The sequence below is a fragment of the Ruditapes philippinarum genome, unplaced genomic scaffold (genome assembly GCF_026571515.1).
Source record: "Ruditapes philippinarum isolate M1 unplaced genomic scaffold, ASM2657151v2 ctg3389_1_1_1_1, whole genome shotgun sequence".
In the NCBI taxonomy this organism is placed as follows: domain Eukaryota; kingdom Metazoa; phylum Mollusca; class Bivalvia; order Venerida; family Veneridae; genus Ruditapes; species Ruditapes philippinarum.
Window position 1 is genome coordinate 103,799 of NW_026852138.1, and position 10,445 is coordinate 114,243.

At 28.1% G+C, this 10,445-nt stretch overlaps 1 long non-coding RNA gene across 1 annotated transcript; it reads left to right on the plus strand.

Moving 5' to 3' along the window:
- Positions 1-476: 476 nt before the first annotated feature.
- On the plus strand, positions 477-4,937 carry LOC132750361 (uncharacterized). Its single transcript, XR_009628535.1, has 3 exons — positions 477-550; positions 1,201-1,476; positions 2,447-4,937. It is a non-coding gene; the product is annotated as an uncharacterized LOC132750361 (long non-coding RNA).
- Positions 4,938-10,445: the final 5,508 nt, after the last annotated feature.

Here is a 10,445-nt window from a genome sequence, read left to right on the forward strand (position 1 = left end):
AATAAATGTAATTATTTTAGAACAAAACTTATTTAAACAATAATTTTCCCGAACGAAGGCAAATAAAAAACAAAAATAAACTTACTGAACAATGGTATCTGTGCCCGAAACTTAATAAATAAAAATTCACAAGATTTGTACTTCACATTCCGAAATCTTATTTTCAACTGCGCCTTGAAAGGCGGCAAATCTTGCATTTGCATATAATTATTATTTCTAGGGACAGTTTTGACCAACCAAAATGCAGGAAGCGCCCTCTAAGAAAATAAAAGTAAAATTTCATTTTCTAAATATGGGGATCATTAATTACTATGGAACGCTTAGTCTTGGCAGGGACCAGAGCGCACTAAAATAACACTGCGCTGGACAGTTGGCATGATTTATTGAAATCAAAACAATTATCTAAACATATTAAACCGGTCTCTGATAATTAAAACCAGCACCAACATTCGGAGTCTGGAACACTTATTAAATACTTAAATTTTTCCAGCACATTTCAAGACATTGAATAAGATAGTACAATTATCTTCCACAGGTACTCACCAATTAGGTATGTTATTTATGCTAATAATCATGAAAATATATTTGAATGTGTAATTTTGTGAAGTAACCTAATTGACGCGATTTACACATTATCAATGGCACTTTCAAACTACGAAAATTATCAAAATGTGGTCAAAATATGTATGAATAGCTTTTACTGCGTTAGTAACGCAGTAGAAATAAAGTTGTAAGTACTAAAAATTCGGTCTTTAATCGCACATAATAATTATATAAGATATTACTGGCATCTTAAACCTTTATATTTTCCTTAAATCTTATTACATTTTTCTCAAGTTTGTTTTTATTGAAATATTTTGACTTATCTGGAGGCATGTAGATTTAAACTTAACAGGATGTTAATTCTGCACTTATATTTATGTATTTTCCTACTTTATAATTAGGACACATGGAAAGTTTTTCTACTATGTCATAATTTAAATTCATTATTAATCTTAATAAAATAATCACGCTTTTATGCTTAATATTATAATAATTTACGAAAGGATTTTTGTCTAATTATTTCAAGTATATTTAAAATTACAGACAGACAAATAAAACATCTGATAATATTTGACATTAACAAAAAATATCTATTATACGACTATGCATTAGGTATTTTCACGTTTTGAAACGGATTCAGCATTTTTATAATCGCAGATTTAACCGAAGATTGACCCTAGGTTGAGGAAATTTCAATTAGAGTAGAAGAGAAAATCCGCCCAGACGGTTTCGGTTTAATAGAAAATAGTCTCAGGGAATAGTACATATGTGTTATGTAAAATGAGTAAGTTTAAGTGTGTACTAAACACTGAATGACAGTGATACGAACTTATAAGCAAAAAACAACAAACAATGAAAAATGGCTACTGAATCTTCAAGAAAAAAGTACATAATGGTGATCTGGAAGTGCTTGGTAATTTGTTTATTAATCAGGTATATATAATCTCACCATTTTCATATTTCAAATACATTGATTATAATATTTTCCTTTTCTTAATTGTATTAAGCATCGCATAATTTATACCTTTATTTCATAAGGCTTTAATAAAAAAGTATTACCTATGGTTTTAGCTTAGGTACCTCTCTTTTATTGTCATGCAAATGTGTGCCATGGATTTTAATTACGAATCATAACATATTAAGTGTAATGATAATTTAAATTGTTGTAATTCAATTGCTCTAAACGTATTATTATTTCAATTTTACATTTACTGTACCATACACAAACATTCTTTAAAATTAAACAAGCGTAATAATTTAACGCATGTTATAAAACTTTATAAAATATTTCTTATATATTCTTATGAAGTTTATTGTTAATGGTTGTTTTTCTTAAATATGATGATCCTTAAGTATATGTTAAAGTTTATTTGTACGTATCTACAAAAAGAAATTGGTCCGGCGCGGCGCCAATTTATTTTTGTAAATACTTACTAATAGATTTTAACCGGCCGTTTCTATTTTTTTACAAACAGTCGATTTAATGGACTGAATAACAGTGTCCGATTCACCAAAGTAAATGTGTTCCTTTGAAGCACTGCAATCCTATTGGACAAAAATAATTTCAAACACTATTTTTTTTTATTCGTTCCAATTTGTCCATAAATTAAAAGTAACATATCAAAATTAATCCTTGCAATTAATTACATGAATAAAATTACATCTACTTGAAAACCCCATTATGTATGTCAAATGTATTTATACGACTCATATCACACACAAATCATATTGAGTATGTGATACAAGCAAATGTTGTCAGTCCTAAAATGAGTGATAAGTTTCCAAATAAAATTTTAATCGTTTAAAACTATTGAATAAATGTTTGATTTATTTTATTACATTAAAGCAAGTAAAGAATTTGATGACGGAAAAATGCAATGAAATTGTTCATTTTATTTTACAGATAACAGAAGAAAGAAAAGTGATTTGATATAAAACAAATCAATTGGACGTATAATGGATATTAATATAAAACGGCGTTAAATAAGGAGTAGCAAAAAATATAATGGTTGTTTTGAGTGATGCATCGGAAAAACCGTGAACACTTTTAAATGCGCTATGAAGACATCAGGTATAACATTAAACATTGACGTTGCTGAATTAATATTAGTATTCTCAATTTATCATGTTTCAACTATCGTTGTTTTTAATTTGATTCCCGAAAATGTATAAATATTATGATTTGTCAAAAGGTGCTTTCAGATCTGTGTAATATAATATTGCGCCATATTTAATAGTTATTGATTTCTAAGACATATTGTGCCATAAACTTCTGTTTTTTTTCATAATCTTTGATATTAAAACTTAAAGTCACTATATGCCTCACAATGCTGTTAGTTTCATTTCTCAAACATTTTTGGTATCTTGTAAGATTTCTTAAAAATAGTGCTCACTCATTTTCTATATAGAACAATTTTGCGATTGAAAAGGTTATTGTGAATAAGTTTTCGTATGGAAGTCAAAATATTACTTTGTTTACATTTCCCTGCCTTTATGACACATTACTGCACATCAAGCGATACTTTCCTCATCTGTTAAAATATACCATGCTCTAAATCTATGATTTAAACATTATTGAACACATGTTTGTCATATCTAAAGAATTTAATAATTATGGATTTTAGAGACATATTGGGCCTTTAACCTTTTTAAAATTTTGATACTAGCGTTTAACACCCGATATCTTTCTTTGAAACATATCTTTTCCTTAACATGTTACAATGTTCAAATTGATTTTTATATGCGATTTTCGATAATCAGTTATAAAATTATATATGAGATCAGACTTCTTCATAAATAATTTATTAGTTACCGGTATTTCAATTAATTCGATGATTGTGTAACAGTAACCTCAACTTTGTCTTATTTTGGGTTTGTTACAGGAACAATGCATGAAACTTAAAAATTTAAATCTTTCTATGCATAATTTTTTATCGCAAGTTAAATAATTAAAAAAAAACAATAAAAAAACAAAGAAAACACATAATTAACATGGGGAAAAACGATCAAATAAAGCTTATCAGTAAAAATTCTTTTTAATATTATTATAATTGTAAGAACAATGTAGCCTGGTTGAAAACGGCCTAATATTTTTACGATACTTTTGTTTTTAGATGAAAATAATAGTTTCATTTCCAGTTATGTATTCATATTGTCTCCTCTGTTTGTATTTATTTAAGTTTAACTTGTGTCGCATAATAGTTATCATAATGTTAGAAAGGTATATTTTTATCATATTATTTTTAAAACGCCTTTATTCTTTTTTCTATTGATAGTGTAGACATTCTCACAAATTGTGTAACTAGTCAACTAAAAGTTTAACATTATTTCTCCGTTATGCGGCTTGACTACTAGAGGAATGATTAATGTGAAATCGACTGTCAGTAAAATGGACATTAATTTACAACTAGAGATTGTACGATTAGCCTCTAATGATAGCTCACAAGATTTGAAACTTCTTTGAGTAAAGATATTTTAGAACATTGAATCGGCACTTCTGGAACATGCATGCATAGCTAACAGTTATCTGTTAAATGTCTGCATAATTTTGAATACTATATCAAAAGTATTAACAGTTAAAGAGATGTGTCATATTACTATAAAAATCTTTTGAAATTAAACTTTGGTTGAATTTTATTTTTTATTTATTATATAATTAAGATATTCACTCAGCAATAAAACAATAGATTTTCATGACACCAATCAATCACATTATTGCATATATAAATAATATTGATATACAGCATTTTTATTACTTTTTAACAATTTGATGTTTTTAATCACATTTCAATTACTTTATATTTCATCAATAATTTATGTATTTTTTATTTATTCATTTTAATCAATCAATTTAATTAATTCGTTCTTTTTGTTTAATTATTGTTTTATTATCTACTATTAATTAAAACATAAATAAATAAATAAATTAATTAATTAATTTAATTAATTAATTAATTTATTTATTTATTTATTTATTTATTCATATAGTTATTTACTTATCTTAACTAATTTATTCATCCCTTTTTTTATTTGTTTATTTATTACTAATTTAAAAAATAAGTAAAACTTTAAAATCTTCCTATCATTAAATGCTAAATTAAATGCTATACATGTATTTTACGAGTAAATTACATGTTTATTTTTTTAAGAAAGCAAAGATGATTATCTTTCACCTATCTCCCACTTCAAACAACTTTTCTTTGCCCATACTGAAGTAATGGGTAATTTGGAAACACATCCCGGTAAATATAACAGTTATATTGTTAAAGCGGAAAATGTTATATGATATTTTCGTTAAGATTTCTAAGCATAGTATTAAAATGAGAAAAAAGGTAAATGTAAGTTATATTTTAGTATATTATACATGAAATTATTTTTTCTCATTTTAATAACATCCGGACAAATAAATATAATATTTTTTAATGAAAAAAAAAAATTGATGTCAGTATTTGATATTTATATGAACTGTGAAGTTTTATTCTTCTTCTTCTTTTTTCTTCTTCTTCTTCTTCTTCTTCGTATTATTATTATTATCATTATTATTATTATTATTATTATTATTATTATTATTATTATTATTATTATTATTTGTTTATTGTTGTTACTTTTTATTTCATTTATCACAATAAAAATTATATTTTTTCACTAGTTTTATTTTTCTAAAAAAAGGTGATAGTTAATGTAAGATAGCTTTTAACTGTTTTTTTTTTCTTCTTATTTCTGTTGTCTATTTACTATATATTTTCATTATAACAATATGATGTATGATGGAAAATTCTAAATAAAGAAACGAATTGTCCCATTAAACCAAATGTTTGCGTTATTTTACTACACTCCATTTTGTCATTGATCATATCTTCTTCATTGAAACAGGTGTAAACCATATATCATGAAAGTATTTTCTACAACATATTAAATAACAATTTTAAATAGCATAGACCATACTAACGCATGAGGAATGTGGAGAAAAACGTTTCATGTATATTCATTTTATTGAACAGTACTAGACAATTTGAGGACACTTATACTGATTCCGGAGAATAAACTGCAAAATGACAGCATTGCTTACCATTTTAAGAGGATAAGAAATATATTCTTCTATGTATACATGTATTAATCAAATAACTCCGAACAACATTTTTCATCATTATCTTTCGAAAATAAATCCATTTAAAAAGATAGAGGACTACTATCCGCAAGACGGACAGGTACAATGCGTTTCGTCTGAGGTTTAAAAGATAGGAGAATTGTTCCTCTATGTCAAATCTCTCTCTCTGCATTTAAATTTGTTCCTGAAAAAGAGCCTGTATGTCGACCCCCGGAAAAAGGACATCTGGAATTTCCTTTTATATTCTGGAACGCATTATCTATATATCACTCTATATATGTTGACAGAATCACCGAGTAGTTTTTAAACAAGTCATGTGACTTGAAAAAACCCTGGAAATTACAATAACAGATATAACGTGTACAGATCAGATGATTATTTATTTAGTGCTACAAAATAAAATTTTGATATCATTAAATAATATATATATTTTTTAATTGGGATGCTGATCCGAATTGATTTGAAAGATTTCAATACTATTTTTTCTTGTGGATTCTTAAACGTTTCATTATCAACTTAATAAAACTTCTAGAAATAATAAAATGAAAAATAACAATCTTAAAACTAATTCCTAAATTATCCGAATTATATATTTTAAGAAACAATTAAACAACATATTTTCAAACAATAACTTATATTCTTAAACCTATCACTTATTTCACACTTCAAAAATTTAAAACAAAGAACCCTTATCTTAATACTATACCCTCATAATCAACGTTCAAATGTATATCCTTAAAATACTATCTTCGAAATAAACTATTCCATATCAAACATTTACTTAAGAGGTTTTACTGTAGCAATGAAGTATTTTAGCACCAGCTATCTAAGGTGTAATTACAACTTCGATTCTAACCGTACGGAGCCAAAACCAAACCTAAACACTCAACACTGCGAGACCTCTTATATATACTTGCGATGCATCATCCCCACCATGAATGAAAGAATGATTTTGATAACGTTTCCAGAGTTCACTGTGACAACTCTTGTGAAATCTTTAAGCTCTAAACTAAGTTAGGAAACAAGCATTTTATTTCATATAAATAGTAAAGTTTTGTTCCAGGACATGTGTCTGGTGTATTTATTTGAGGACATTTACAGATTAAATAATGAAAAAATTAAAATAAAGAAATGAAATGTTTGCCTGTGTCTCCCTTTAACCGTCCATTTGTAAAAAGAATAACAATAAGTGAGATTAATGTATAATTTTACTTTGCTCTTAAAAGTTACATTTTAAAGTCATCTTACACAAAAAGGATCAATGCTTATTAGATCAGTGATTAAAACAAATATGTCTGTCTTTCGATCTGTACAAAAAACAGAGGTTCTTGTGTGACAAGGGGAACAATAGGTTACGGTACATAAGCTTTGTCCCGTTTTTAGCTCGATTTTTTTAAAAAAAAAGGCATTGTTACAGTCATGTCGGCTTTGCGGTTGTCGTTCATGTAGCCGTTTACGTTGCTGTTGCCGTCCGCATACTTGTATCTTGATCATACGTTTTTAAGTTATTGGTGTATTTTTTTTATACATGGCCACAACAACCGTAGGGACAAGGCTCCAAGAAAACCAGACTAATCTTGAACTTTATTTAGCAATGACATTGACTTCAAGGTCAAATATCAATACGCGTCTAGTTTTTATTATGTTTATGCCCCTGGTAATATAGAAATCAAACCGTCCGTCTGTCCGTCCGTACGATGTAAACCTAGAACGGCAAGTTTAATTGTTCTTAAGCTTTACCTTTACAAATCGCTTTATAGTTTTCACACTTACTAATCAATAAAATGTACATAATCTGGACAAGTTACATAACTATGGCTTCCATATTTACCAAGATATTGGCCTACGAAGCAAGCACAAGAATAATTGTTTAACTTAATCGGCAAATTGGATATATCTAAAGTTCTATCTATACCAATGGCTTCATAATTTTCACACTTACTGATCAATAAAAAGTACAGGACATTTCTAATTTATATAAATGTGCATCCATTACATGGCGTATGGCCCAATCTTTTCGGCACGTGTCCATTATTTATAAACACGAGCGACACTTAATAATTCCTTGTAGAGTTTACTGTTTGCATGGTTTGTGCTTTGAAATAATATGTTTTAGTTAGATTATATTACTTCGTATGTGCATTATCATGTTTGGTATTGTAAACAATATAAATTGATTTTATTTCAATTTGTATAAACTCGAAACCCAACACGAATGATTTCTTCTATTTACTTTTGTATATTTTATCAGAGTGATTACGGTCTACGACACCGCTTATGCACAGTTTCATCAAGTGCATAAAGTAATTTCCCTTTAAGAAATAAATGTGGAAATAATTTCGAAGCGAGCGGAAAAAGTAGGCAGACAGCATATTGTTTAATTTGCTAAGTTTTGTAAAAAGAACGCATACATCGAAATATAAAATTGTGCGTGGAAGTGATTCTGTGTCAATATCAATGTCCTCGTTTCTAGTATGGGAAAAACGTAATTAACAGTACCATGATTACAGAAAGTTATTGCAGAAAAATTAAACTTATTTAAACACTTATTGAAAAAAATAAAGAAAAAATATAATTGAATTTGAAATTTGGTAGTGGAAAAATCAAGAAAATTAAACTAATTGCTTTACAAATTATCTGCAGCTCTGTCGTAAGTCAATAGGCTCTTCAGGCTTTAAATTCCCAGTAACCTCTCTTTTTCACTTTGCCTGCTAAATCTTGTTCTACAAATTGGTTTTATTAAAAGGTTTTCCTAATTTATTCAATGATATCTTTAATTTGTTGTATGTGGATACCTCAAATGGTCCTCTCACTTGTTGTGGTGATATGCGTCTCAAGGATCAAGGTCAATATCAATGTTGTAAGAAATAAATTTAGACTATTCTGCTCATACAATATTTATTTTCAAGTTGATATCTTTCAAGTTTAATATAACCGTGGCAAGGGAGTTTCTCCTTCTTAAGGTAAAGTAAATGGTCATTTTGGTCGAGATTGAAAGCACCAATGTCACAATTGCCAATGTCAAAAATAGACTATTTACACATTTACAGGTATATATGTAATCTATGTTTGATATGAATATAAAACTGTTTTGTTTTCCTTTGGATGAAGTTAGGGGTCAGTTTTGGCAAGGTCACCAATGCTAGAAAAATATTGTTATTAAACCTTTGCTCATACTGCCTTTATGTAATCGCAGATATATTTCATATTTGATGGGAAGATAACGTGCATGGAATTTTTCCATAAGATTGAGTAAGGGGCCAGTTGATTCAAGGTCACTAGTGCAAAATATAGATATTTACACTCTTGTTCATACAGCCTTTATTTATTTACATATATGTTTCATTTTTAAAAGAAAGATAACTTGCATGTTGTTCTTACTTAAGATTGACTTAAGGGTCAGTTTAATCAAGGTCACCTATTCTAAAAGTAGATATTTAACAGTTTTGCTCAGTCAGCCTTTATTTATTGACAGATGTATTTCAAATTTAGTAGGAAGATAACTTGCATGATATTCTTTCTTCTGATTCAGATGATATTTTTAGGTCAAGGTCACTTGTGCTAGTCATAGATTTTTTATCTTTTGCTCTTACAGCCTATGTTGATTGACAGATGTATTTCATATTTGGTAGGAAGATAACTTGCATGATATTCTTCCTTTGTATGGAGTTAGGGGTCCGTTTGGTCGAGGTCACCAGAGTGCTAAAATATATTTTACACTTACCCCATACAGCCTTTATTTTTTGACAGATTTATTTCATAGTTGGTACAGAAAGAAAGGTAGGAAGATAACTTGCATGGTACTCTAACTTAAGATGGAGTAAGAAGTCAGTTGAGTCATGGTTACCAGTGCTGAAAATATGTTTTACACTTTTGCCCATACAGCCTTTACTTACTGACAGATGTATTTCATATTTGGTAGGAAGATCACGTGCATGATATTCTTTAATTAGATTGAAGTAAGGGTTAATTGGTCAAGGACAATGGTGCAAATACTAGATTTCCACATACATGTATTGGCTTACTAGCTGATATCTTACATATTTGAAAGGTTAATAACTTGAATCCTCTGAATTGAGTTAGGGGTCAGTTCGATCCAGGTGGTGCAAATAAATTGTTTACAAATTTTGTAACCAGCCTTTTTTGTTACCAATGTCTCATATTTTAAACGAACATACATTAGGTTTGAGCACATGGTTTAAAGTAAATACTTGCATTTGTATATATTTGATAAAAAATAGATTTTTTTTCAAAATTACAAAACGCCATGACTCTGTCAAGTTATATCACTGTTTACATTTTTTTGGCTATTTTTCTGTCCATAACTGAGTGAATTGGTAAACATTATTAATTTTTTGAAATATTGTTATCAACTAGAATTTATTGGGCATTTCTGTTTTAAGTTTACAAACACATTTTTGTCGCTATTAGTGGCTTTGAATTAAATTGTCTTCAAACTTTAAGATAACTATCTTTGAGATAGACCTTTAAGTTTAAAAAACAAAACAAACAAAAATCCAAACAACAACAGAACTTGACCTTCATTCATAAATGATCTTGACCTAGAGTAAGGTCGAAATACTGATTTTTTTTCAACTGTAAATAGTTATTTCTTTATTATCATTGAATGGATTGACTTTAAATAATCACAAAACATTCTTTAGGATGAGGCCTTCATGCATATCAAAAATCAAATTGGTCTTGGCTACCTTGGAGGTTTAATTATTGAATCTTCACTGATTATCCTATAATTGACTTTAACTTGGTAAAAGATTAATGGACTATTATTATACTT